Source organism: Agelaius tricolor, unplaced genomic scaffold (genome assembly GCF_023055355.1).
Source record: "Agelaius tricolor isolate 1412-34295 unplaced genomic scaffold, bAgeTri1.0.p SCAF_7, whole genome shotgun sequence".
NCBI classification, from domain to species: domain Eukaryota; kingdom Metazoa; phylum Chordata; class Aves; order Passeriformes; family Icteridae; genus Agelaius; species Agelaius tricolor.
Genome location: NW_027269267.1, coordinates 23532835 through 23550035, shown reverse-complemented (window position 1 = coordinate 23550035; position 17201 = coordinate 23532835).

Below are 17201 nucleotides of genomic sequence, written 5' to 3'. Positions count from 1 at the left end.
TTTTCTACTTTGAACCAGACTTAGCCCAAGGATCCTTTTACAGCTCTGCCTAGGGTTAGGGTTCTGCCTGGGGTTAGGGTTTCAAAAACTACAAAGCCCAGAACTGCAAGCACACTGCAACTACAAAAGGCATGCCAAGGGGAACACAGAACTGCCACAACACGGCTCCCTCCCCACCTTTCTACTTGGAAACAACCACACCCCCATGCACCTTTTAATCCCTCACCTAGGGTTAGGGTTCCACCTAGGGTTAGAGTTTTAAAAACCACAAAGTCCAGAGCTCTAAGCACACTACTGCTGCTATTGGCATGCCAAGGGGAACACAGAACTGCCACAACATGGCTTCCACCACAGCTTTCTCCTTTGAACTAGCCTTAGCCCAAGGATTCTTTTACAGCTCTGCCTAGGGTTAGGGTTCCACCTAGGGTTAGGGATTTCAAAAACTACAAAGCCCAGAGCTCCAGGCACACTGCAGCTGTTAAAAGCTTGCCAAGGGAAACACAGAACTTCCACAATATGGCTCCCTCCCCACCTTTCTCCTTGGCACCAGCATCACCCCCAGCACCTTTTAATCCCTCACCTAGGGTTAGGGTTTTGCTTAGGGTTAGGGTTTCGCTTAGGGTTAGGGTTTCAAAAATGACAAAGCCCAGAGCTCCAAGTGCATTGCAGCTGCAATGCAGAAAATTAAGTCATGTACTTATGATGCACTAAATAGGAAATAGCACAGAAGCAGTAAAATGATGTGGGAATTGATACAAGAATGAGCAATGGGAAATAAAATTGAAAGGAGAAAGATCTGTGATGGAATAGGTTTCTTGATAATCATTCTATTTCATAATTTCTTTATATTTTCAAAAATGATTTGGACTTGAACAGTGAATGCTAATAAAATTTATTGATGAGAAGATGAAGAAGATCTTCTACTAAATAAAATCGGAAATGAGTGATCTTCAGGACTGGATTTCTACAATTGGTAATAAATAAAACCATGAAAAGTAAAAGTTTTAAAACCTCTAAAACTTTTTTTATCTACACATTTTTTTAACACCTCTAAAACTTTTTTTATCTTATAACTTCAGAGTTGAAAATAACTAAGGAAGAGTAAGGCTGAAATGGACATACCTGTCACAAAAAGAAAAAAAAAAAACCAAACAACCAAAAACCAGCCAAAAAATCCCTCCAAAAAACAAAAGCCAAAATAAAAGTAAAAACCAAAAAAGCCACAAAAAACTTTCTACAACAACAACAACAAAAACCAAAAAAAAAACCCAAACCAAAATCCCAAGCATGTAAGACAACAGTGCTACATATTTACAAAAAATAAATTTTTTATCTCTTGAGTAAAAGATTTCTGGAAGACATCGAGAAGTTCTAGCCATTGTCCAACACAGTGATTTTTTCACATCTGAAGATTTTATAATCAAGGAAAAAAAAGCACTCTAAGTGAAGCAAGTGAAAAAACGCTTTAGATGACTAAGAAGTAGCACATTTCCACAGTTGCACACTAAGTCAATGTACAGCTAGAGCTGAAAGATATTCACCAGTTCAGTGAGAAAACATAGAGCTCTATTTACCTTTTGCTTCTGAGCCTGAGAGATAGCCTGGGACTGGGTTATGCCACCTGTCCCAGTGCTGATAAAGCTAGCATGCAATTGCAAAGATCTATTTTGAAGATGTGCTTTAAAAGTTCTTAGCATCAAAAGAGGAAATCCTTTTGCTTACTAGGCTCCTTCCAACTCAGAAATTACAAAATAGAGCCAAGGGAAGGAAAACTTTGAAGAGAAAATAGGGAGAAGTGACAGAGGAGTAGTGGTCATATGACCACTGGCAGGAAAGAGAGAAGCAAGAGATTTTGAAGCACCTTTTGGTCCATCCTTTAATCCACCCACCCCTACAACATGGTGGGATAAAAGTGAACACTCTGTGTGCTTCACAGAAACACTCGGAGAAACCAGATGAAACTAATTTAGGCATGTATTGTCATTCCATGAGTCTAGAAAATCTCTTGCTATCATAGGCAAAAAATTTCAAGAAAGTGTCAGGAATGGAAATAAACTTCTTGCATGCAGCTTGAAAAAACCCCCAAACTTTGGTGACAGTGCATTTCTGGGGAATCACCAAATAATTTGCATGGATCTTGCCATGTTGTAAGTGGCAATATTAATTCCAAGTCATAATATTTGCTGGTGTTATCTGAATGCATTTTAATTAAAATGCAACATTTTTTCCCTTGCAGACTTATGAAATATTTATGGGGCTATCCCTGTATGTTTCAATTGTGATACAGGGATTTGAGAATAGGTTGGCAGATATATGCCCTACATTGTCCAGTGAAAGGTCAGTGTCAAGTAAAATGAATCTCATTTAAGCCAACTGTTTCCCAACTACAACCAGAAATAAAAAAGGAATTACATTTTCAGCTGTTAAAGAACTTGAAATCCTGCTACAGCACTGCTTGCCAGTGTAATTTTCTCTGACAACTGCATTGACCAAGGAATATATTTTTTAGATCTGGTTTCTTACCATCACTATCTAGCTTTCTACAGAGTAAAATTTAACATCAGAGCCTGAAGAAAACAAAAAATTATTTACTTTTATCTGCTGTCATGTAACAATTTTGAAATCTTCCCAAGACTTAACCTTCAATTTTCCTGCACAGTTTTGCAGTTCAGTTACTTTACTACTACATTTTAGTCTTTACATTTGCAGATATGGAGACATGACTGCATAGATGAATTTCCTTGGTCTGTGGAAAGGAATCTTGAAACAACAATTGTGTTGTGTGAAACTTTCACAGTCATGTTGTTCAAATTAATTATTTTTAAGCTGATAATTTCTGTCATAGAATAAGAATTAAAAATACCTCAAATCAAAACAATAAACAAAAAAACAGCTCTCTGGCCATTTTGTTTATTTACAGATCTAGGGAAAAGCGGGGACTTGTTTCTAACCCTTCACTGGACTTCATAATTGTTTGGTTTTTGTTCTGTGGCTTTTGGGACTCTATTCCCTTTTTGGGAAAAGGAGACTGGACTACAACTGTTTTATTAATCCATGATAGAGATAGGAAAAAAAAATGCTACAAGGCAGATCTATTTTCAATAAAAGATAAATTTAGATAGCAGAAGGTTAAGCATTTTTTTTCTTTAAAACTATGTTGTGACCTGTTGACTTTCTTCTAATTGTGTGTAAGAGATAAGCAAAAAACACCTTTATTTCCTGTCTTTCCAATTATCAGGTAGTAGAAGGAAAGCATAAAGATATTCTTATTGCAAAATTTTCTGATTCAGTTTCCAGGACAATGAGAGACAAATCCAAATGGAAAAAATATTCTTTGGATTCTGTGAGTGTCAAACAATAATTTAGATATTGCTATCTGGACATGCAGAATATGATGGTGAGTAGCACAGTAGGGATTCTGCCAAAATGGTTTATAAAGAAAGAGATTAGTTTTTATGACTTCTGTCCATCAGACTAGTAACAGCCCTTGCATAATCTTGCTAAGATATGGGGTGAGAAGCTACAACCTAGTGAGGAGGCAAGATATCATATTTTTCTGGTTTTGTCTGGGGTAGAGTTAACTTTCTTCACAGAAGCTAGTATGGAGCCATGTTTTGAATTTGTGCTAAAACAGCATTGATAGCACAGGGGTGTTTTATTTATTTCTGAGGAGTGCTTACACAGAGCTCCTTACCCACCCCAGCAGTGAGCAGGCTGGCGGTGCATGAGGCATTGGGAGGGAATACAGCTGAGAGAGACTATAGTAGAGGAAATGTATTTGAATATGTGTATAGAGGCTTTGCCCCAGTGGTCCCGGTTACCCTTGATGGGCTGCAGCTGTGATGTCCTTAATTGGGCTGCAGCTGTAACCAATGAAGATGACTGGGATAAAAGGGGGCGGGTCAGCCAGTCAGGGAGAGCCTTGGAGGAGCCCTGACCTGAGAGAGAACAGCAAGCAGCAGAAGGAGTCAGTGAAGAGCTGCAGCCATGAGAATATGCCCAAGAGGTACGGACTTTAGAAGTCTGAGAATATCATTATGGGACTCTAGAGAAGTAATAGAACAACAACAAGAGACAGCCCCAGGTGACCAAAGTGATGTCCCACACCATATCGTATCATGCTCAGATTGTAAAACTGGGGGAGGAAGGGAGCACATTTGGAGTGATGGATTTCCAAGTCCCTGTTACATGTGATAGAGCTGGGCTTCCCTGATGATCACAAAATCACAGAATAACAGAATGTGCTGTGTTTAAAGGCAGCCAGAAGGATCCTTGAGTCCTCCCAGCCCTCCACAGAACCATCTCTGAAAGTAATGCCATGTGCCTGAGAACATTTTCCAAACTCTTCCTGGACTCTGTCTGGCTTGGTGCTGTGACCACTTCCCTGGGGTGCCTGTTACAGTGCCCACCACCCTCTGGGTAGGGAACCATTTTCTAATATCTAATCTAAACCTCCCCTAACACAACTTCAGACCATTCCCTCAACTTCTGTCACAGGTCACTGCAGAGAAGAGATCAGTTCTGCCCCTCCTCTTCCCCTCATGAGGAAACTGTTGATTATGTTGAGATTGAAGCTCAGCCTGCCCATGGAAAGCAGTGAGTGAATTCCTTGTTTTGTCCTCTGTGTATGTGGCTGTTACTTAATCTGTTATACTGCCTTCTTCTCAGCCCATGAGTTTTCTCACTTTTACTCTTCTAATTTGTTCACCCATCCCACAAAGGGTGATAAGTGAGAGCCTGGGTGGTGCTTGGTTGCCAGCTGGGCTTAAACCATAACACATAAATACTGTACACCACTGGAATTTCTTAAATGCTCTTACTGGCTTCTATCCTCATTTAGCTACTCAGTGTGTGCTCTCAGTTGGACAGCAACTTTACAACTTTAAAGTAAGTCAAGTGGAGCTCACACTAGGCACAAAATGCTGTGGTTTCAAAGACTAATGCAGGAGTCCATGGAAATACAGTCACAGTCATTAAAAACCATGACACTGATTATCATGTTGCATTTTCAATTCTCATTTCAGCTTGGTTGAAATGTATTCTTTCAGTATAAGTTGTTCTAGGCCATAACAGGCCTTCCTAGCAGGGCAACAACTTGACAGGAAGCAGTTATACCATGCACAGTACCCCTTTGAAAGAGTTAAGGCAGAAGTAAAAGAGATTGGATTCTATCACTGGAGACATTATTTATTTTTGATGCTTAAATTACATCATTTTCATTGGAGTTATAAGAGAGGTTATCAAGGGATGACTACTTGAGACATACAAATAAATCTGGCCATTTACCTATTAATCTATTTCAGACTGAAACTATATTCTGAAAGCAGTTGGTATTCTGTACACAAGGCAGATTTTTGTTGTGCTGGCATGTGGGAGTTCTGAGGGACTGTGTTTTTCACTAAGAAAAGGAAATTCTTGCATTCACTATAGCAGCAGCTCTTTTCTTGTCTACTGCAAGAAGCATCTGCTCTGGCTGGAAAAAGAAAATCAGCCATGTTCACTTTCCATCTTTGTAAACAGAGAATTTTGGGACATTTCTGAAATAGAAGTGCTCCAACACTTTTGAGACACTGTTTGATGTTACTTGACTAGCATTCATTAACACAGAGCTCATAAGATCAAACCATGTTGGAGCTATATCTCTGCTGCTTTCTACTCCCAACTTGGTCATTTTGTATAATGTAGATGGAAATTAAAGGAATGTCAAAATGTTGCCTATCACAGAGGAAAAAGAATGGAGGTCAGAAGCTGAGATAAAATAACAAGAAAGAGGAATGAGTAATCAAAAAAGAGGGAAAATATCTGCTACAAAATTCCATGGAACCCACTTTTTTTGCTTTTGTCTTGTTTTTTTTTCTGGGGGGAAAAAAAAAGTGCTTAATTTTGTTTTAAACACAGACTTTATAGTCCAGTGAACTGGGTGTCAGAAGGGGAAAAAAAAAAAGCCAACACATATTCCCATAAGCTCTCCTCCCGATCTTTCCTCAGATGTATTGAACAAAATTTAATTATCCATGTGCACAAAATTATGACCATGGGGGTGATTTTCTATCAAACTGAGATTCACTGACCATTTTTGTCTTAACCCTGAAGCTTATACTTGTAATGTACTTGCTGTTGTACTCTCTCCAGATGCATGTTATGAGAGATTCCCCAATAAATGTTCTGGGCACACATGGAACTTGGAATATACTGGGAGTATACTAATGTACTGGTCAAATGGGAAATGTCCCTGCCCATGACAGGGCAGGCTGGGACTAGAGAATCCTTAAGGTCCATTCCAACCTCCTAAGATTCTGTGATACTACAATTGTCATCGTTCCCTAACACAGCTGTTTGGCCTTTGATACCTCTGTTGTCTTCAGTGTCTCCTGGCATCTAGACTACAACACTTCTCTTTGGTCCTTCACTTTTTTCATGCTTGATGAGACTTTTAGCATTATCTAGGAGATAAAGAACATGGGGAGAAAAAGCAATTTTGAAAACTTTGTTGTTGTTGGTTTTCTTGTTTATATAGTTACAATGACCACAAGAAGTATGGACAAAAGTGGTACCTTAATGCCCTGCATTTTAGGACTTTCCTCTTGAAAAGTGTAACTTTTAGGTTCTAATACTTTGCATTAGTGGAAGATGAGGAACACATTTTAATCTACACAAAGACTAGGCCTCTTTAAGGGTTCCCTCTTGCCTTTAGATCATAGCTTGTTAAATGCTTCATGCCTCAGGCTGGACAAAATCTGTATCTTTTGAGACAGAATTGAGACACCTAGGAAACTTTTCAGACTGCCTAGCTGTGAGAACTCAGCACATCCCTCTGGATGTCCTGAGTTGCTGAAAACACTGTCGAGGGGCTTGGAGACCCTGGCATGTTGCCCAGAACACCTGGTATCTTGACTTTGATCCTTCCAGTGAATTGCCACCTGTGTATGAGGACATGAGAGCCACATGGGTTTGAATGGTGCAAGAAGGATGTATTTACAGGGTGGAAATATAGATTTTGGGGTTTTTTAGTATAGAGGTTATGGAGACAACATGGAGGAATCAGGGCATGTCTAGTCCTTCTTCTTCTTGTTCTCCATTTTCTGCTGTGATGTTGGCACTTGGGGATTGGTTTAGAGTAGAAGTGCACTGTCTAACATAGGTGATAAGTATTGGGAATTAAAAGTAAATATGATCTACGTAGCTTGTAGTATATAAAGACAACACCGCCTCAGGGATGGTCAGAGTGCTTGTGGCTGCCTTGCTGTGCAGACCTTGGCTGGGAAGAAATAAAATTTTGTAGATAAGAAATAATAAACAACCTGAAGACCGAAAAGTGAAGAGTCCAGACTCATTCTTCAGAGCGTGGGCTGCCTCAGAACCATCCCACGCGTCTCGGGGCAGAGACAGACAGACAACCCGAGACCTAGCCTTAGGATTCTGATGTTCAGATAATCAAAGGTAAGTAGGGTGCAATAGGGTCTTAGATTTTACCTTACATTATCTAGGCAGGCTTAGTGGAATTTTAAATATTGTAGATGCTTGCTGTGACAACCAACCTGACAAAAAGAATATCAAATACTATTTTAATATAATAAAATAAATTATTTTCAGTGAAAAAATCAGATATTGAGAAATAATTTTAGGCATTTAATAAATATTTCAGGGAAAAAAGGAAGAGTTACGGGACAGTGAAGATGACTTTTTTTTCCAGGTTTAAATTTCAGTTATTCAAAATGCCATATACTTATCTTTAAATATTTTAACATCTAAAACCCCGTTGATTTCAGTAAGGATGTTCAGCATCTCCCAGAAAGTGCCTTAAACCAAGCAAGATGGGGCATAAAAGTATTTTTAACTCATACTCTTTAAATTCCTCCATCCTCTGACAGAAAGACTAGATTTAGGAATAAAACATCAGTCAATTACTTGGCTGTTTCTGTGTCTGAATTAGGATCATGATTCTGGGAAATAGGAAATTTGAGAAAAGCAAATATATGTTACTTATTTGTTTAACACAGAAGAAACGTGATTATTTAATTTGCACAGTACAGAATCTGGGAAACAAGAATTATTGTGCTTCTTATGTTCATAGTACATTCTTTTTCTTCACCTGCTGTCCCTTCTGCCTATTGCCCTTAGTCATGACAGCAAAGTTACTTGTAGTTTAAATTTGATATCATATTACAGGAAATAGACATCTTTGCTTATCAGTACTATTTTAGAACAAATTGACTTTTACTTACTTTTCAAACATCAAACATTCTTGTGTTTAAAATGTAGTTTAGCTCTTCTTTCACCTACTCTTTTATGATTTCCCTCTAGAAGCTCGTTTCAATCAAAGAAGATCAATTGTTTCCTCTGGAGAATATTATCTATATCCAACAATAGGATTTCTATACTGGTGACCAAAATGTCCCTGAAATTAGACTGCCAGGACTAGCTATGATTTTTCACAGTTATAATTAATGAATCAAATTAAATACTTTGTTTCTGAGATATCAATTATATGCATCCAGCTCCTACACTCTGAAGGTTATCTTGTATTCTGAATTTCCTAAGAGAATTTTAATACTTATTCATGGATTTTAGGTGCTTCTAACTATACTGGTTCAAGAAAAAAATCCTAAAATCACATATATTTTTAGGTGATACTATTTAAAAATAAGGAAATATTACATGAAACTTAAAGTGGTTCAAAGAGAGAATAAATGGACAAAGTTTTTATTTCTTTTCACATGAGAATGATGTCCACAATCTGCTTAGCTATAACCTGATAATTTTTCTACAACAAAAGCACTTCCTGTAGGCAATGGAACACATAGGAGGTATGGAACATTACCCCATCTGGTCACTGTATATAAAGTACCAAAGAGCCACAGGAAAAGCCCTTGTCAGTAGTGATGAACTCCAACTCCAGTAGGTTCACAGTGTATTATTCTCTCCCATTAATCTGTGTATCTATTATGCCATTATACCATGACTGCTCTGATTTCAGTGGTTTCTTTTTGTTGTTGTATTTTTTTTGGTTGGTTGTTTTGTTAGGTTTTTTGTGATTAGGTAGATTTAGTTGTTTTTTCTGTGTGTATGTATGTTTAATGAGCAAATGTAAACACAGATGAGCTTTCAGAGCCTTTTAATTGCCTGGTACCACCTGTCACTAAAGACAAGGTAATGAAAAAGGCCATGTGGGATTCTAGTCAGAGCAGTCCTGAAGCAGCAAAATGTTCACTTTATCACTTCATTAATATGAAGGAACCTATGAAATTACAAAACTTATACAACTCCAAGCTTTGTCATCACAGAAATGTCTGCAGGCTTAAGAAGACCCATTTCATGATGCCTCAAAAGTAATACAGAAATTGTCCAAATGCCATTGAAGAGCAGGAAACCTGAAATGACTCACACATGTACTGGAGGAACATGACAGCACATTAAAAAAAATGTGCTCTTCTTGTTTACCTAGTGATGACTTATTCATTCAAGAATAGACAAGAGAAGAACTTCTTTGTCTAAACAGTTTTCTTAAATACACTGAACACTTAAGGTCTTTAATTTTATATGTCTTTCTTAGGAAAATGAGGTTTTATTATGTTATCTGGTAGTGCCTTTAAATAACTTCTATTTTTTACTTTTTATCTTTACAGGTATAAAGAAAACTAATAAAATAAAATCTATTTTTCTGAAATGAAATATCATAATATGTAATGAAGACTTATAAATTTCATTGTGCAGAATCAGGAGAAAGATGATTTTCCAGATAAAGAGAAACTGCAGAAATTATTCTTGTTTTCTGAAAATAACATCAATTTGAAGTGTTAAATTAGCTGCTGAAGAATATTTCGCACCAGGCTCTTAAAACACATAAGTTCATGACATGAAAAGTACATTTATGTCTATTAATTTAATGAAAAATATCAAAGCTGTAGGCATGTACGTTACTCTGTTTTGTTGGACTTTATTTCTAATTCTTAAAAGTAGATTTAACTGATCTGTATTATCCATGGTACATTCTAAGGGAGTAGCAGATCTGTATACATGACAATGAATTGGTCTCTTAATGTTTCCAACTATCTCCTGCAGGGTAAATTAGTTATTTTCACCAGACCAGAGAAGGAGTATTTTATCAGGTACTAAAATTAAGAGTATGCAATTAGGTTGGCAGTTGTGGTAGAGGGATTAAGTTGTTGTGCTTCATTAATTAATATTAAAATAAAGTTCCAGCTACAACATAACAGGACTGTTTAATACTGGTGTTCAGGGCACATGGGCATTCTTCTTTGGTCATTGCAGAATTATTCTGAAGGTGACTTCAGGATAGGTGTGTGTCCTGTATCCTGTGGAGTGAATTGATTTTTTTTTTGTGAAATTCAGTGATGTAGGATGTTTTAAATAAACCCTGAAGAGTTTAGGGACTTAAAGGGTATTTCCTAGCAGAAGAGCTAATACATTCCTTTGTTTAAAACCTCGTCCTCATAATTGATTGCAGTGATATTCAACTTCTTACCACCTGTCAGGCAGACGAATTAAGTGTTAAGGGCTGGGCTGGCTTACTATTCATGCATTAGAAGTTGTGGTAAATATTAGCAGGGCAGGTGAAGGAGGTGTTGGTAATGATTTCCAAGCAGTGCCTGGTTATTCAAAGCAAAGTTCATTACATGGTGATTTTCCTTTTCTTCTGTAGGTGAAGATTGCTGTCACCATCACATGTGAGAGTAATTTGATTGCACTAAGTAAACAAAGCACAGCTTATCAGCCTCCCACTGAAGTTCCTAGGTACATATCACATTTAGACTCAAAACAAGCAATTGACTCATTCTGAATGCTGGAAATTAAATCCCATAAATGAACAGAAATAGCATATGAATTCTTGCTAAATCAAATTATTTATGCATAATAAAATATCCTTCTTTATTGTGTGGTAGGTCATATTCAATGTCATGCAAAAATAATTAACAGTTCCTCTGAGTGAGAAAACTCAGAGAAAGTTGAAAATATTGACTTTAGGAATTATGCATTTGGCCCAGCTCTCTGCGTAGAGCTTTTTTTGAGGACACTGTAGGCTGAGAGGCCAGTTATTGTGTTCATTACTCTGGAACAGTGAAAACAGGAATGGCAGTTCCTTACCTTCCAAGGCAATCTGTATTATCTGTCAGAACTTCACCAACAGTTTTGATTTATGGGTTAGTAATTCCTCTGTTGTGAAGTAGATGGTTTAGATTATCCTAAGCTAACATTAACCTTAATATAAAGAAAAAAAATAATTTCCCTCCAAATTGAAATTATCTTCTTCATATGCTAAATTTGCCACTATTTTTTGAAGTAATACCTATGGAGATTAATGAATAACATTGCAAACACTGTGGGGACATTTCATTTCCCTACAAAGGACCAAAGTTATTTCACCTTTCACAAATATTCATCTGAATAAGAATTCTTATTCTCATATTCACATTTTAATTTGAGTAGAAAAGCCAAGCCACCTTAATGTGAACAAAAAGGTGAAGGTTTAGTTTAGTACTACCAATAGAGATTGTATAAAATACTGAAATAATTTCAAAAGGAAGTATTGCTGAAATACTTAATAATTCTGCATTTGTGTGTGTTAAAGTTGAGTTTCAATTAAAAGCATGAGGTATATGTAATAATAGTAATAATAATAATTCTATTATTCAATAACAAACTATGGGGTTGGGAAAGTGAATAAGACAGTTATGGAAACATATTTGTTTTCTCATAGAGTAATAAATGATCTGTCATCATTAATAGCCAGGAATAGGATGGCAACTCAACCAGAATAAATAAGAAAGAGCATGACAGCCTGTCATTGCCTAATGAAGCTGAGACATTAAAGGTATTCAATCATAGTATTTTACTTGTACACCTGGATTCTCTTTATTAAAAAGGCATTTGCCTAACGATGCAGAGCAAGGTATTTTCAGTAAATGAAGATGGTTTTCCTGATGGAATGTGGATTGCAAAGGATCAGGAGAGAAATAATGCTGTATTAGGAGATAAATAGTGCTGCAAAGCCCAGACAGTGAGCATTAATACTGCATGTTTTTTGCACACATTCAACTTGGTGCATCTGAGTAACTCTGTTATATTTTACCTATAACTATTCATGTACATAAAATTACTGGTAAATTTAAAATATATGAGATTAAATGTTGGATGAAGGGGATCAATCCATATAGATTTGAAAGCCTGGTGATGCATTTCTAAAGTACGACTCCATGGACAGAAAATTTTTTGTCTTCACTGACAAATCTTTCACATGATTCAGAATGATTCTGTTCTAGATAGAAATAAAGTCAAATAAATTAGGTATAGCTGATGGATTTTCCATAAGTAAGAAAAGAGGGAAATTAATTCCATGAATGATTCACTGCATATTACTCACTGAGCTCAACCATACTCAAGGAAATTGATAGTCAAAATAATTTACTATAATTCTATTAATTTTTTCTTGCTTATTCACTGTGAGAAAAATATATACTCTAGAGTAGTGCTGTTGAGAATATCTTTTTTTGGATGCAACAGGAAGTTCTTGTGTTATGTGCTCCTGAGGTGAAAATAAAGCAATCTGACAAGTAGCAATAGTAAGATTTTTCTGATGTTTGCACATGCATCATGCTGAAAAGGGTAAGGAAATTCATCTTAATTTTTAAAAGGAAATTGTATTTTAAGAAAAAATAATTTTGGAAATCCTGAATAGAAACCATCTTTGATTTCTTGTTTGGATTTTTTTAATTTAATACATAGATGAAAAATAATGATTTTGTAAGCCTTACAAATTTGCTTAAACTGCACTTCTGGTTTTTGAGTTTTTTATATGGAAACAGAGTACAAGTGTGTCTAAAATTGATAGCAATTGCAGAATAAAGAAAGATGTAAAAGTAATCTTGCCATTGCATGTTTTCTGCATATACAGAGACGGTCAATGAAGTGTTGAGACTATTTTTTCTAAATTCTATATAAAATTAGTTGTTTGCACATTCAAGGTCAAAAGATCATGGTATAGCATCATCCTTTGTCCTGTTTGGCTGTGAGATCTTAGCCCTGAGAGATAACAACTGACTTGGGTTAGGCTTTGAAATTCTATGGCTTCTTATGTCTCTGGTCTTGTCTTGTCATTTCATCAGCAAGAGACAGATTGTCACAAAACTTATTTCCTTCTAGAAAAAATGTTGATGGAATTAAAAAAGAAAATAGCAAGAAGAATAACACTTTTTGCTTGATTTATAGAAATGCACTCCCCTTTCCCCCCAGAAAAAAATACTTGACATAGGAATGAGTCAAATAGTATGCTAATATCACCTTAATTTGAAAGTGCATTTTGCTAATAAAGAGTTTTAAAATAAGTTCCAACTGGTACCTATTTAGATAAAAGTGAAATACACAATTTTGTTTTCATCAGACATTGCTGATGGAGAAGATGGGTTAAAATATTTTGTTGTACTTTTAGCCCCTACATTCATGTATATTGATTGCATCACTAATAAGGTTGCCATTTTTCTCAAGCCTCTCTTTTTTTTTCCTTAGGACTTAACATTCTTTATGAGTTCTGCCAAATTTTATTAATTTCATCAATTATTGAAGGAAGGTCAAGCTGTTGCTTTCAACCCTACTAAGACCTTGACAGCACTGTGATGTTTTAACAAAAAAGCTACTGGTAAAGTAAATATTGGATGTGAGAAATTTTAGGGGATTAACAAGCTGGATTGTTAATAGGAACTTATGTTACTCACAACTGGCCTTACCCAGAATACTTGTAAATGAGAGAAATATCTCATTTCATTCTGAATACCTTGCAGAGTTATATCCCATTACCAGTAGGAGCCTATTATGCCTGCTACATCAACTAGGTAAAGTTAACAGGACACACCACCCTTGTAACCCAAACTTCCTGAAACTGCAAATATCAGCATAATCTAGAAGTAATACTTACATAAAAATCTTCCACATATTCCTAAATGTTCAGTTCCTGAAGACAGTAGAGTCTTAGTTGCTAAATAGAAAGGTACACTGCTTCATTCAAAGTACAGTATAATTTGCCGCAATGGAATACATAGGTATTTATTTCTTCAAACTGACTAGTATATTTTGGAATATTTTTTCCAAACTGTAGAAAAATTTAAAATATATTTGAAGAACAAAAATGTATACCATTGACACTTTTTGTTTTGTTCTCCTGCAAAATTTACCTTATTGCATTTACTAGATTCTGAATTTGGAGCAATATTAATTTTCAGGTGGATTTTTTTCCCTATTGTGTAATTTTATGTAATGTACATACTTCATGTACATACTTCATGTGATGTAATTTCATCACATTTACTATTGTGTATATTCCCAATAATGAATATCTTACATTTGTGACCGCAGAATATCCATATCAATAAGGTTAACTTATTAAGCCACAATTCTTTATTCCAGGTTAATAAAGGAGATAGCTGTAAAGAAAAGAAAAACCTTAATGAGTAATAAAATTAAATAGGGAGTTAAATCAATTAATACGAAACAAAAAATTTTATTTTCTATTAATACTATTATTTCTACTTTTATTAATGTGTGTTTTTTGTAAATGAGTTGTCAATTATGAGCTGCTGAGACCCTTTTTATACTGCATATAAAATTTATATTTAATTTAATTTTATAATGAATAAATAAAATTATATTTAATTTAATTTTATATTAAATAAATAAATTTAATTTAATTCTGCATATACTACACCAGTTTTGGAAGTCTTTCTGGGCAATATGATTTTGTGTAAAGTGACCAGATTGTGAGAAGAGACTTGGACCATGTGACATTTAGACTCACCTCCAGCCTAACTTATTTTTGTGCGTCCATTTTATAATTCTATTTTATAAAGAAAATACAAGTTTAATACTACTATTCTTATATTTGTCCTTCAGGAAAAGGATTTAACAAAAGAAAAGGAAATTTTTCATTCAAGCACTGGTGTATACAAATGGGTTTTTTCTGTTGTTTGTCTATTCTATTTCTTCTGCATAAAGTTCAGAGACAAAGAGTGGAGCTGCTTTCTCCATTTTTCTCCAATATTTATAATCCTTTAAGTGCCTGAGCAATGAATACATCACATTTTTACTCAAGCAAGTAAAGATCTCAGAAGGAACAAGGACAATCTCTTCATTTAGCTACACTGCTCTGGTTCTCAGTTGCTCTTTGGCATGATATTTAAAGTCTATCATTATTTCCTGTTTCAGCACAATTAATCCTCTCCTTTTCTCCAGCCTATTTTATCTTCCTCCTATCTTCTTTTAAATTCAGCCTTTTTTGCATTTCATCCTAGCTAAGTGCTCTTCCTCTTCTCCTTTTTATCATTCCTTGGTATTAAAGTAGTTCTATAGTGGCATTATTTCATGTTCTTGTCCTGTCTTTTTCTTAATTTCCTACAGCTTAGCTATGTTTTATTATCTTTTATTACAGCTGGCATGATCTCATCCAATTCTAACTACTACAGATTTGGTGATGATATTCTCATGAGATACAGTCTCATGAGAGTTGCAGAACTAAAAAAAATTGATATTTTTTCCCCTATTTTACAAAGATATTTTACTGTCTTAACATAGGACAAATATATCTAGTTGGTTTTTATTTATTTATTTATTTAAAATTAACTAATGACTTTTTCAAATAGACTGGGAGGATTTATATGCTTATGCTTTATCTTAGTGCAGATTTTTATCTGATGCTCTCTGCAAATATTTATTGTCTTTATCCTACAGCAAACTGATGTGAATGCCATATTGTGTTAAACACTAAATGGAAATTTGGTGCAATTTCTGCAATTGGATGTAGGCCTGCTACATTTATTGGAGGATACTTGGTGTTTCTCGCAGTCCTTGTAAAGCAGAAAGAAATAAGGTAAGAATAAACAGCTTTAACTGCAGACTCCCTCCCAGAGGTGTTTTTATTACAAAAAGAATAGAAATTGGTCTTATATAATACAGTAAAAAAAAGCAGCAACAACAACAAAATGCATCAAGAGAAAAGGCAATTTTATGAAAGATGCAATCAACACTGTATAATAATAATAATGAATCATTGTATCTGAGTAAGGTGTCCCTTATGTGACAATAGGGACAGCATCCCACTGCTGTGGCTGCCCAAGACAAGTTCAATTAGAGAAAATATCAACTGGTTTGGAAAGAGTTTTCTCAACCTTTCTGCAATGAAAGTCATAACTATTTTTAGGTTTATTTGCAGAAAGTTTTAGGCTGTTCATCAAAGGATAAGAGTAGAGCTGTTAAAAATAGTACTTTGATATTTACATTACTCTTCCATTTTTATTTAGGAATACGTATTGGAATTTTAAAATATTAATTAGATAATCATATGGAATAATAAAGCTAATTCTTTTTTTTTTTATAATTTTTTTCAGGTTCCCAGTGTAATGTCATTCAGAAAAACATATGGAAGATTCAGTTCAGACTGGAAGTCAGGACAATTTTGGAGAGGAGCTGTGAAACATATGTTATATTTGTCATAAAACAGAGCCATACTTAATGTTTGAGGAATGAAAGTATTTGTTACAGTATGAAATAAGCAGTTGTACAACACAGACTTAGGAAATTTTGGATCACATATTCTTTCAAATACTCTTGAGAGCTGTGTATAGCTGAATTTCTTGCTACACAGTCATCTGATATGCAGATGTGATTAGAAGCGTATGTTAAACTAAACTAAGAATTTGGATTTCAAGGTGTCTGTTCTCACAGGTAAGTTACACTGAAGAGAGTGTCTATGATAAAATCACTCCTGGCAAAGTCACATGAGAATATTTTTTAATATGCCATTAAAAACTCCTCTGTCCCCTTAAACCAAAAGGTTGTTCACTTGAGCTCTCAGCTCAGTAAAGATGTTTCACCACACAGTCTTACCTATCCTGGGTATTTGATGAGGAGGGCTGATGGGTCTCAGCAGAGGTTACTGTGTTCAGTGATTTGCATGCCACAAGCTTTCATCTCAACATGGAAATCAAGCCCATTTTTTACTGTCATTTTTCCACTTTGTGCTCTAACCCTCTGAAAACATCTTCCCCCAGTGAAACTCATACCAGCCACTCACATTGTAATTATCCAAGCAGCCAAAAGCCCAGTGATTTATTTGCTTTATTCTAGCTGGAATAAAATGTAAATCTGGATAATAGCTGTCATTTTCAGGTTCAGAGCTGGGAATGTGAGATAGAGAT